Below are 14,023 nucleotides of genomic sequence, written 5' to 3' on the forward strand. Positions count from 1 at the left end.
AAGTTAATATTTTTTTTGTTTTGATATTCTAGATTCTTATTTGCCATGAAGTGGTGAATCATTTAAATTGACTGAAAAAATTAATGTTCTGTATACAAATAGAACGACATTGTAGGGGAGCCACCCTTTCCCAACGACTGTCAAGAAACCGATTGTTTAAAGTCGAATATTTTAAAGACAACACGTCGGGACTTTAATTTTTTTGTAAAAAAAAGTTACATTTATTTACAATGTCCTTGCACGCGTGATTGATACAAATAGAACGGCGTAAAATGCGCCCCACAATTTTTACTTCATATGGGTGTTTAAAATTTTACCTGTATAGTTTTCGGCCTTGTTATGGATGTAGCCATCAAGTACCGGATAACATGAACTATTAAACGTGGTCAGTTATAAGCCAGTGGTAAGTTATTAGGGTTTTTGTGGATTTCAATTGCCTCTAAAATAACGTAGTAGTCTAAAAATATATGTATTAAATATAAAATCAATATTTCATGATAATAATATACATATTTAGTTTTTTTTTTCAGATGACAAACATACATTTTTTTCACTTTGATTTTGGTTCAAGATTTTTGTTTATGATAGCCGGCGATCTAAGTCTGAGATGGAGGTATGAAATCGTTGGACAACGACACAATAGAAGAAATTGTAATTTTTAATTTTTTTTTAGATTTTTATTTTTTTTAGGTATTAGAGCAAAGAAGAGGCAAAATAGGCTAGGATAAGAAGACAGCTATAAGACAAAGGAATAGTGTAGAAGATGAACCTAAAAGGGTCGAGAAGATGAAGTAAGTGGCATAAATAGCTAAAGCGTGTCTAAAAGAAACTAAAATGGACTAGAAGATATGAGGTGATTTTGCACATGGACGGCGCTGTGTAAATCATCCAAATATTATTATTAATAGATACTATAATGTTGGACTCGCCGAACGTCACAGCGGTGCTGCCACGGTCTGTAATCTATGTGAGGATATTGTGTCAGCTCTTTATTAGCAGCAGACACACACCTCGTGCTGGCACTGTTGGTGGACGCGGTGGACTCTCGCTGCAGCAGCTGGTCCAGTTTCTTCACCACCTAGAATTCTTGCTGCAGAGTCTCCATCTTCTATCTTCGTGTCACCTGTTCCTGTTATTCATTTTACTTAACTTAACTTCACTTTATTTTTGTAATATTTATATTTTTTGTAATACCTGCATCAACTGTAAAGCGCCCCTGAGGTGATATCTTACAAAAGCGGCGCTATACAAATTATCCAGTAAATGAATTAATATAAAATTACATAACATATTAATATTTGGGTTAACGTCCCGCTGGGCTTTTGCAAACAATATTAACAGTCTGTAAATTTGTTTGTTCGTTCCGCTTCCGTTTAAGATGGTGGAAATATTGATGGTAAAGTAATGATTACTTTTTTCAAATGTTAGTACCTACCTGCTTGATGAAAATTTGAAAAAATAATTGTCATAACATACTGAATTTTCCTTGGAAAAATTGTGTAATTCCTTATTAGAAATATAAAATACATGGTGTATAATTAGGTATGCGGATATTACCTATCTACTTACAAATGTAATCATTTCACAGGAAATTTCATATTAAATAAGCGACAATCATTAGAAATATACATTTTTGGTCGAGAAGTCTATATTATTCACAGAACCACACAAGTATAATGTTATATCAATAAATACGGCTAAATATTCTTCATAATAAAATATGTTTTGACGATTCAGTTTATTTTCATTTCTTTAGTTTTATATAATAATATGTTTTTCTTTTTTTACTATAGAAAACGCACTTCCACTGCTTCAAATTGCTCTTGTGTACAGAAATATTGGGCAGTTCAGCAGGCTGACAAGCTTTCTCTTAATAAATACTCTTCGCGCCTTTTCCCCCATAATCTTGTTATCATTTCGTCTTACGAATGTGTTTGTTTGTCGTACACCTTGTCGCACACCTTGTCGTACACCTTGTCGTACACCTTGTTGTACACCTTGTCGTACACCTTGTCGTACACCTTGATGAAAACAAGTGGTTTACTTTGAATTATTTACCATTCTACATCACATAGTCAAAGAATTTAAGTTTTCTACGCTTAACAAGCATTATGTCATCTTGTTATATCTTCATATGTCTTCGAATCTCTTTAGATATATGTTTTTCTTTCCTTTCAGTAAAAATATTATTTTAGGACTAATCAAACATCAGATAACTTATGGAAACATAAAAGAATCTTCTTTGGGAGGGCAACAATGTTTAAAATAGATATTTTCTGCAAAACCGTGTTTCCTTATACTGACCTAGATATTATGTATGTAAATAAGGACAGGCTTTATATAAATAGATTGGGAATTTATTATAAATCATATTTCATATCATTCGTTTGTATTTTCTGACTTTTTCCATACAAAATGCTTTTGAGAATTTTATTTGAACCCACATTCACGGAACCTTCACAGAAAAATCCATTTTGAAAATATAACTTTCGTTTTAGATAGGAAATTACATAATTTTATTTTTGATTGTTGAAATAATGAAGCATTGTAAACTGAATAGTTATCCTTTGGTCCAAAGAAAACTAAATAGATAATAGAGTTAGGCAGGACAGATTCAGAAAAAAAATCTTACTTTAGTGTATTACCTTTAGGTAGGTTGATACTATAAAGTAAAAATAATGAAAATATGTACATTTAATTTGAAATTACTATATTATTTAACATTATTTAATATTACCATTCGTTATTTCGGCTACTGGCATTATACCTAGCTCTCTCATTAAAAATTTAGGCGTATTAGATCTATCAAAAAATTTATATATAAAGATGCAAAAATCGGTCATTTAGAATACATGTAGGATAACGAAAGATTTTTTAAATATTTATGTTGAGGGATCAGTAGGATTTATAGGCCCTGTTAGAAGTTATACCGAGCCGAACCCTCTGATATGAAAATATCTGGAGTCGGTGAATTATTTTCCCATTTGATCTCTGGTGAGTTGACGTGTTGTTCTTGTATTATTTTATATTTATTTTGCTTATATAATGCGCTTGCATAGTGTTGATTGACTAGATGATCATTTGTGGAAAAGTGAGTGGAAGGGTTTAGTTTTTCCTATGGGGAAGATTTAACCCGGAAATAAAATCGGAAGTAGAAAAAATAACTATATAAACAAAATAACACGACTCCTTCAAACACTCTAATGATTTCAATTACACTATTTAATCATAGCCTTTTTTCTTTTCATTATTTTTTTTTTGTTTTATAATAAATAAATAATTTCTTTCTGCATTTAGTATTTTTAAGTAGCAAACACAATTTAAAAAAACTATTTGATCTTATATACCATTATTTTATTATTATTATAAAAATGGAATTTTTATGATATCTTATTTACGTTTTACAATATGGCTTCTTTAAGATATTTTCCACTGTACCCTAAAAACATTTAAAAACAAATTTACCTTACAATGTAAATTAATCACAACGATTTTTTTTATTGTTCGCCTATTAAATATATATAAAGAAAACAATTTTAAACTTTTTTTACTAATTGTTTTCTTTATATATATTTATAATGGAATTCCACCACGAAATAACAGTTTCAAATATTAAAATACTATGTTCGCCTATTCTTTTTATTATTTTTTTACCAATGTCTTTAAATATCTACTATCTTCCTCACCTGTAACCATAAAAAGTATTGTTAATGGAAATAAACTGGTTTATCTTATATTCAATTTAAATGTAAAATTAATTCATATTTACAACTGTCTGTTTCCTAAATAAACTAAAATTAAAATTAAAAAATAACAATATACAAGAAACTAACTAAATTAACTGTAATTTTGCACATGATAAGATTAGTCTGTTAGAACAGGCATCTGCTTAGTTGGAAACTAATGTTGCATGGGCCTTAGCGTAATCACACCTTTATTGCAGCTTATCCTCATTGAATGTATGATATTTTATCCATTATGCATGTTACCATGACTGTATTATTTAGTTTAATCCTGTCAACTTATAATTTTTTTGTATCACGCTGTATTTAATAAATAAATTATCAGAAAATATCACAAATAAATGATTTTTTTCCAAATTTTTTGCTCAAATAAAATTATTGAAATATTATAAACTAATCCCTGGCAGAATTATTCCTGAAGGAAGATACTCTGGTGACAGCTTACCATTCGGATACCGAAATTTGGTATCTTAAATGGCTTTAGCTTAAGCGCCCTTGAGGTGATTTTCTCACGAAAACGGCGCTATATAAATAATCCAATCATTATTTAGCTATAACAGTGACTAGTTACAAACAGCTAGATGGTTTTTAAAAACACCTCTTTCTTTTTTACTTCCCTCCCAAATGAAGTTTCCTTAGTTGTAGCAGGCGGAAGCGATTGGAACTCTTACATAAAGATAAAAATTCAAAAGAATGAATTTAAAAGTGATTATTTTGTAAAATTTCAGTAGACTCATAAAGTATTTCTTTTTCTGATCTCACCCCTTTGGGAGAAGAAGCGGGCGTTTGTGTTAGTGAGCACGAATACGAAATTTAATAATCAAACAAAAAGACCAATTCCAAACAAAAAAGTTCGAAAGACCAAAAGCCCAAATTAAATTTGTAACATTTAAAAGCTTGTCGCTGCGTGAATAATTTGAACTGGGGCCATATCTGCCGTACAACGTACAACGGTAGAACGTACAACGTACATCCGCCGTATTCCGGCTGGCGTTGATTTCCTACGGGAGGAACGGAGCTCGTTCTAGTTTCATGTAGATTTGTGTATTGTGCTCGGACCTGAAATTAATCAAGGCATAGGGCCCCGAGGCCCCGGCTTGGAAAAATGATATCAACTCCTAGCACTGACTTATCTGCACAGAAAGTAAATCATTATTCTTACATTTTGTGAGTTTTTTGCACACTTTTGAAAGAAAATTTTTACTGTCATATTTTAGTTATAATCTAATCATGTTGCCAACTTTGCTTTGGACTGCGCACTTCACCTGTTATCAAAATATAAGAACATTTTAAAAATACGCTTGGTTTTAATGACTACTGATTGATGAAAAACCATGTAAATAATAAATAAATAGAACAATATTGACATGGCAATATGGACTTGGACAAGGTATTAAAGATAATTTCAAGCTTCTTATACTTATCATTAGCATCTCAGCGCTACTTTTATACAACAAACACACTTGATTTACAGAGGTAGCGCAAGAATAGCGCGGTAGTGTGTAGTTCACGCATGAAGGAAATCTTATTTACCAGCTCTTGGAGTGTCGTTTTGGGTTAATCAAATCCCATTTTTCAGACGTCACAGTTTAGTTGTTAGAGTATCGAGTTGACTTTTGATATGATGAAATGGCATTTTAAATTTCTTTATGTTGTTCATGCCAGTCACTGAACATAAAATCTATAGAAATGTGATTAGTATGTGCTGATTAGAAATAGAAGTAAAGTCGCTAAATATTTACATCAGTCTTCTTAGGCCCTGGACAGGCCCATAAAATTAATGGTGTGTTCTAGAAATAACCCGAAGTAAGGTAAAATTGACCATTCTTTTTTTACATGTACACCGCACAAGAAGCCCCAACTGCTCACAAACGTCTAAAGCCTGTGAGACTATGACTTCTTCTATTGGGGTTGTTGTGAGGCTGAAATGGAGTTCCTGGCTATTCAGAACTTGTCACTAAACATGGCTAAAACCATTTCCAGGAACGTTTCAATTCTGAATGGGGGTCTTACACCCAGTTGATATTAACAGTATCTTCCACTCTGGAACGTGCCACAAGTATACTAAATATTATTTAATTGAATAAATTGTGAAATAACACAAATTAATCAATAAAATTTACTTTTGCACGCCAGGATTTGAACCCGCAACCTTCGGCTTGCTAGTCGAGAGCCACCCCTCAACCACGGAGGCCGTTTCTTCGGACATACATACGGTATGACTATCCGTAGACATCTTGTGTCTTGTGTCAACAGTGATTTAAATAAAATGTTTTGTATTCAGTGGAAAGTTATTTTTAGAATTCGAGAACGGAAATAACGCAAAAAATGTCAACCTCCATCAGCCTGACAATACAGAATTTTAGTTTAATTTTTCGGGTCAATGATCAATTGTGTAAACAAACAAAACCACTTGCGATAGGAATAATGTACGCCATTAACCTGTGCGCCTTTAACCGGAAAATGTAAAAGTTGTCCGGAATTTAAAGGGAATTGTATTTTATCCTTCTCCTGAATATTTGAAGGGTCCCATCAATCAGAACGGGGTAAGACGTGACGCCAACAAGGACATGCCTGTCTTTCTCAATCGGAAAGGATATTTAAATAATGTTGGATGTTTATTGTGATTTGGATCTTGTTGCTTGATTATTTTATTACTATTCTTGTCAATGTCAATTTTATGCCAAAAGACTTTTTCAAAATAAAAAAATAGCTGTATCGAACATGAAAACATGATTTTATTGCATTTGATATTATAAAATTTGCCACTTGAAAAATGTATCAAAACAATCGGTTACTAGGCGATTCAAGCCGGAAAAAAAAGAATATTGAACACCTGACGCTGACTCATACAAACACCTGCGTTTAGAATAGTGAAAAAGTTTTTTTATGTTATTGATGTTGCAAGAACGCTTGTTGGAAAAATTATAAATAGCCAGTTAAAAAAAAATATTGCGGCAGTCAAGTTTAAAAATTACCACGAGTGGACAGAACACCTCCAGTTAAATCACAATCTGTTAATTATAATTGAAAATTATAAATTCCTGAGTGTCAACTGAAATCTGTAGTCCTTTCTGTTCCTCCATCACGGCACAATCATTTTAAAGATTACAACTACATATTTGCAACGAGCTGTTTACGGCTGGCACTCTATCAGCTCAGCCAGACGCATCTGTCATCATTACAATAATGGTATGTGCCGTGTGCCGGCTCTTAAAATAAAATGACCATGCCGCCGCTGAATTCCTGCGACTGAACTGCCCACTGTCGCTGATCACCTAGAGGCTGGCCATTCCTTGCTGCATTGATGATGACAACCTAAGTACTGATGAATTTCTCCTGGCTACCGACTGAACTGCCCACTGCCGCTGATCACATAGAGGCTGGCCAATCCCTGCTGCATTGATGCTGACAACCTGTAAACTGATGAATTCCTCCTGGCTACCGACTGAACCAGCCACCGATGCTGACAACCTAAAGGCTGACGAATACCTGCTGGCTACCGACTGAACTGCCCACTGCCGCTGATCACCTAGAGGCTGGCCAATCCCTTCTGAATTGATGCTGACTACCTAGAAGCCGGCCAATTCTTCCTGGCTACCAACTGAATTAGCCATTGATGCTGATAACCTAGAGGCTGACCAATTCTTCCTGGCTACCAACTAAATTGGCCATTGATGCTGAAAACCTAGAAGCCGGCCAATTCTTCCTGGCTACCAACTGAATTAGCCATTGATGCTGACAACCTAGAAGCTGGCCAATTCCTGCTGGCTACCAATTGAACTGGCCACTGCTGTAGCAGTCGCCCACGCCATTTACTGTATCGTATGGCGCGATGATGCACAATGTGCTCCAATCTGAAATTATCGCTGAAAGATTTCCGACTGTCTCAGTTTTCTATCTGTGTATTAAAACACAGTTGTATTGAAATACATATAACTATTTCTTGTGAATTGGGTCGGCTGTAAAAAATAGGAAGTACCTATAAGCTACACCCCTTTGTACGTTCTGTATACCAGTACAATACTTGTAATTAAAATGTGAATGTTGATTTGAATCGTCTTTTTTTAATGATGGTTTAGATAGAATACCTCCCGGGATTTTACTTAAATCATTACCCAGGTTGAGGGCTGATGTGTGCCGGTGCTTATTATTTACAGTCTTTTCTTGTTCTGGCAAACACGTCCCGTATACTAGCAACGTATTTTTAAAGAGAAAAGTTTTCTGGACAGCATTTAAGTTAGCAAGTATTTTGATGTTAGGTCATATTTTAAAGTCAGTTACTTAATTTCTTCATAATAATTTATCTGTCGATAACTGATAAGATTGGACCAGTCGAATTGGCAAAATCTTTATACTAATGCTTACAAAGAGAGTGTTCTTAATTCTGTTATTTTGCAGTTGCAGTCCCGTAAATGTGTCAAGCCGTATTTGATTTTATGTTTCAGTTTCAATTTCAATTTTTGTGCGGTTATGACTTAATTGGAGTTTTTTTTTTCATTTTTTTTATGTCATAATAACGGCTTTTACTTTTTACTCTTTTTCTTTAGCAGTTTTTGATAGTGGCAATACTTTTTTGCTATTCGTGCCCTCATTCCAACACTTCTGCCATTGCTGACACTTTATTGGCGACAAATTTTTAAGTAAAACTTACTTCGTAAAAACGTGGGGAAAGATTGCCTCGTGTTCACTTGGTTCACATGTGTATGCATATCTATGTAACCTACTTGACAGAAACTGCAATAATATTTCACTAATATAGTTTCAGTTTATTGGAATATTGTTAACAGTTTCATACAACGTAACATAAGTATCTATGATAATTCGCTACATAATTTAATTTTCCTCACATTATTTTCTCATATTATTATACTATAAGTTTTATTACTTTATTTAAATTTTTTATTATATTTCCTTTCTTGCTACGCTAGCTTGAACCGTGTTGTAGTAAATTATATTTCCCTTATTTCTACGCTAGCTTGCGTCGTGTTGTAGCAAATAGTCTACTAATTCATTTTTAGTATGTGAAAAATAAAACTTGCAATTAAACCTGCACACTACTACATATAATTACGCTCAATACAGGAATAATATTGAAGACATCTAAAAAAATAATTTACGTTTTATGTTATGTTGTGATTTAAAGTAAACAATGGAATAGCTACCTCATTTATTCGAATATAATTTGAAATACATATGTATAAAAAATAAGAATTTAATTTAATATTAATTATCTGTCCAGAGTAAAAAATAGATTAAATTAACATGATGGAATGTGTGATTTTTTCAACATTGGAAGGGACCCACCTTTTCCCAACGGCTGTGCGAGGAAACCAATTGTTTAATCTCCTTAGCCGCACACGTCTGGGCTAATTTTTTTTGTTTAAATAAGCTACATTTATTTTTAAAACGATTCTAAGCCCTCCAATGTCCATGCATGCATGATTGTTAATGCGAAATAATATTTGTTTACTTCGGTTAATAGTAACTCAAAATAAGGCCACATCAGAGACGTGACGCCTGATGGTTTGGCATCTAAAGTGAAATAATAAAGAAAAAAAAACAATATTTACAGATATCGAGGGCAGTTTTCCCCACTGTCGTGGAGCAGCTCCGGCAAGAATGAGCGTGGCGAGCGACTTAGCCACAACGAGCTCAATCAACCGCATCCCTTAGCCGGTTTCCCGAGAGTACCTACCCTCGAAATATTAACGGGAGGGGGGAGATACTTCCAAAGACACTAGGGAATAAAGTGAGCCTCAATTGTATTTTATCATTCTCCTCTATATTAGAAGGATCCCATCAATCAGGACGGAGTAAGGCGTGACGCCAACAAGGACATGCCTAAATTTCTCAATCGACAAGATCAATGAGCCTCAGGTCACCGGGGGCAGGACGAAAGGGGATTGGCCTAGCGCAAACATTGCCCAGGCCCGCTCATGATGCCGGGGAGGCACTCGTGGTTCGTGGGACTGCTGCACCTGATTACTGTCACCTGACTGGATGCAGGAACAGGGTCTATCCGCCCCCGTGATGGGGAAATGAACAATACAGTACAATGAAGTTCAATACGACAACCTAATCATAAATCAATGTGTTAGTCACATATTAGATAGGCAAATAATAAACGTAGAAAATAAGTTGTGATGAAAAATAAATTGACCGATCATAATTGAGGAAAAGAAGGAAAAATAGATTTAAAAAGTAAAAACCGAATATACACCATAAATTAGTCAAAATAATAAAACAAATAAATTATAAAAGCATTGCAATCATGTCATAAGACAAGGAAAATGAAAACAAATCGTATATCAAAAACAAAAACCAATGGGGCATAAGCAATATTAAAGTTATGATAGAGACGTAACCGTGAAGGGACAAGAGCAATACACTCGGCATCTGAAACAAAGATGATTTTAATCTAAGTCAACAACTTTAAACACAGGCCATCTCTCTACCCATGACTTAACAAACTTTTTAAAGCATTCAAAATTCTCTCTGTTCGACACGAGATCGGCATTCCACGCCGGTCTTGTAATTCCTCTCAGAGAGATCACTCATTGTAAGGTTTTTCTTAAATCTAATATTGAATACCTTTCATCAACAAGATGTTTTTAGTTGGGATCTGGTCTATTTTATATGAAGGGACAAAGGAAATCTCTGGTATCTCTGTCTGAAGGCAATACAAGTAGATGGTACTTGCAGAAGACCCGTTGTCGCGCTCCTAGTACTGCAGTCGTGGGACACATCTGCTACGTTGGGGCAGTCTTTATAGTATTTAATTAAATAATACATAAATAATTCCTGGACCGAGATGAGTTGGAATTCTTTATATATTGAATTAGTGGAATATCTGTAAGGTGTAAGAGAGTCAATATGGGCGAGGATGATAGAAACTTAATTTTATGCATATGAAAAAACTTTAAATAAGAAAACGAAACATGAACCCATTTCGTAAGTTCAACCCGAACTGACCGCATTACTGAAAGAACATAAAATAGTGTAGTTTCAGCTATTATTGATCTACAGTTAATTCGTTTACGTGTTTTCCCGGAGCCGCTCGTACGTTTTAAAAGAACGTAAAACTCGGCGGTAAATTTACTTGTCCGCTCTTTAAATGAATACTCTGACCCTTTATCTTTGGCTTTTGCAAGTTGCAACCAACCAACCAACAGGAGCAAATGGGTCACATCTTGTATTGGGAAAGAGTTACGGTTTAAACTAGAGAGGTTGTTAATTTTTTTACTATGTACTTTTGAAAGTAGCTATAACTTTCTGGTTATCCATTATAAATAAATGAAACAACGTAACTTTGTTTCATTTATTTATTATGTGTATTCATGTTTAAATAAAGTATGAATTTCAGTCTGAATAAAAACAAAATGTAGTTTATCTTTGCCATTGAATAATAAATAAATAATTTACATGTGATCACTTCAGCACAGGTCCTCACGATTCACTATTACCTAATAAATAAATCATTTACATGTAAAACTATTTAAATAAAATACCTCATTTTCACGATTTGTGACTGTAAAACCTATAATTTGTTCATTAATATTATCATTTCGGTAAACAAAATATGTAACAACTCTTACAGCGTTATCATTTTCAAATTGTCAATAAGAACAAACGAAGTGTAGTAAAGTCAATCCGATAAAAAAAATTCTTTATCATTATTTAGTCAATGTTACTCAGTTGCGGCAAGCTGCTCAAATTAAATTACGTTTTTTGTATTGCTTTCGCTGGTACAAGAAAAATGAACAATAGTGATTTTTTATTAAATCTTACATGTTATGGAGATTGACCAAAATAATTTCATTTTCATTTCACATACATAATTTTAGTAGATACAGCGCTATACAAAGTGGGGTAGGGAAATAAAATAAAAAATAAGTAGAAATAAAAGAAAGTAATACAATTGTAATAGTTTGGTAGAATCCTTAAGAAAACTATTATTGTATTTCTTTATGGCTTTTGTTTCATATTTGTGATAGGCAATTCGTATTTTTTATTATTTCTCTCTTTGGGAAGTTGGGGAGTGAATAATTTATTTTATAGATTTTATTACTTAAACAATATAAGTTCAGATGTGATGTATCTACGTAATATTCATAATTTAGAAAACACATAATTGTTTTATTATCAGTTTTTTTACATTTTTAAATGAATTTACGCCGCCTTTCTTATCAAGTTGGTAGTTTAGTTGGTCAGCAGAGTTAACTTTGAAGCAGCTGCTTGGGGTTTGACTATTAGCGGAGGCAATTTAAAAAATAAAATCAAATTTGTATTTTTTTTTTCTTAATATTTAAATAAATGTTTCGTTTTGTTAAATTCTCATATTTTTTTACGGGAGAAGAGAGACAGATACATAGTTATTAAAAGATTTAATATTATTTAAAAATACTGAAAACCTAATAGGTAAAGTATTTTTCATTCATCCACCTATAATGTTAACATACAACAATGATAATATAAGATACTCGATTCGGTGAAATTATCTGTACTGATGACGTCATGCACTTGTGCTCGAAATATAATGAAATATTTCAGTATCTGTTATCAGTTTCCGTAGTGTAGCGGTTATCACGTGTGCTTCACACGCACAAGGCCCCCGGTTCGATCCCGGGCGGAAACACGTTTTTTTTTTTTTTTTTGATGTCAAAGTAGTTTTTTTATATCATTTCATCACTTAGAGGGAATATTCATAAAATATTTATATTATTTCAATAAATATTGAAATATTAACATAATAAAATATTAATATTTTATATCCGTTGAACCAAAAACACACCTTGGTTTGTGCGCATTGGTGCATATGTGTATATACACAATCGACATTGATGTTCTTGCGAAACGTCGCTGATAAACAGCATTTTGTGTTGCTTACCCCTACTTATTGTTTTAGACGAGAAAGGGACGATAAGGGTATATGTCCGAGATTGATTGAGTCGGCTATTCAAACATATTATTACTATAGCTATTTTTTTATAATTATGTAAGATATTACTAATCAAATTTTAGATTTCAGATTTTCCTCTCTTTCTGACACCCCTAACATCTGGGAAGATAATCATATTAAAAAGACTATTCCAAGAGGAATTAAACACATTCACAATTTCAGAAATTATGTTCTACGACACTATTCCTCGTGTCATGCTATCATGTAGAAGAACATTTGTTCTGCGAGTGGTATCTTGAAGAAGTCGTGGCGATGAATACAGTTAAGTTTAATGACAAAGTTTTCGGGCATGTATAGGACATAGCATTCCTATAGGAATGGGCTAGCTAATAAGCTAAAGCGTTATTAATTATAATAAAGCTACATATTACAAGATTTGAATAACCTCTGATTTCTTCCATGGAACATGAACCTCGTATAAGTTCCAAATCTCCCATAATTTTTCTGGAATCGTTATAACATATTTATGTATTTTGTTTGGTACAAAGTCCACCTGCCACTGTATGCTACCGGCTTATAATGGAAAATGACAATGATTTTTATTTTTAACTTTACTTCGGGCAGACGATACACTTATATCAAACTAACTATTTAGTTGCCGAGTATAAGATATTGTTATTAGTCACAATTATTTCAACGACGAGACATACAGGAGGCCTTTGTTCAGTTTTCACGTTATCATATCGATAAAATTTCTCACATGTTTTGATACAAATCTACCAGTATAAGGCCGCTAAGAGTCTAACGACATCTGGCGGGCGGCGTGCGCCCTGGTGGGGAGGTAAAACAACACTATGAAAGTTCGCTCCGGTTCTCTATTTCAACTGTCAGAAATGATTTGATTAATTGGGCGGGCAGGCCCCCGGGAGTGCGGTTTCGTGTGCGTCTCGGGTGATGGTCACCCTACCCCTGGACGGTGGCCGCACCACGTGCCAGGGGTGACCCCGCTGCGCTGAAAGGGTGACCAATGCTCAAAGTGTTTTGGGAATGGCTTTTGGTAGCATGCAGTAGGCGTTACGTAAGTGTTTGCTGACAAACCGGTTTTAACTTTCTAAAATTTGAGAGAAGTCTATAAATAATTATTCTGTTTTGCTGAAAATTGTGAAACATTCATAAAATCTATCAGTTTAAAGAACATTTTTGACACTTTCTCCGTACAGTTTTATAAAAATAAAAAATAAACATTTTTCATTATTATTATTTTTGTTTATAGATACATTAGAACTATCTTTTTTATAAAATATTATTTCTTAATGTGAGCTTCACTGAGTGTAGACGCCTCCATTTTAGAATTTTATATGACTAAATATAATGGACT

The 14,023-nt window shown here is 33.6% G+C and overlaps 1 non-coding gene across 1 annotated transcript; it reads left to right on the forward strand.

Moving 5' to 3' along the window:
* The first annotated feature begins 12,308 nt into the window (after nucleotides 1-12,308).
* TRNAV-CAC (transfer RNA valine (anticodon CAC)) lies at nucleotides 12,309-12,381 on the forward strand. The gene has a single exon. It is a non-coding gene; the product is annotated as a tRNA-Val (tRNA).
* Nucleotides 12,382-14,023: the final 1,642 nt, after the last annotated feature.

Source organism: Hesperophylax consimilis, chromosome 12 (genome assembly GCF_061612785.1).
Source record: "Hesperophylax consimilis isolate HC1 chromosome 12, BYU_Hcon_1.0, whole genome shotgun sequence".
In the NCBI taxonomy this organism is placed as follows: Eukaryota; Metazoa; Arthropoda; class Insecta; order Trichoptera; family Limnephilidae; genus Hesperophylax; species Hesperophylax consimilis.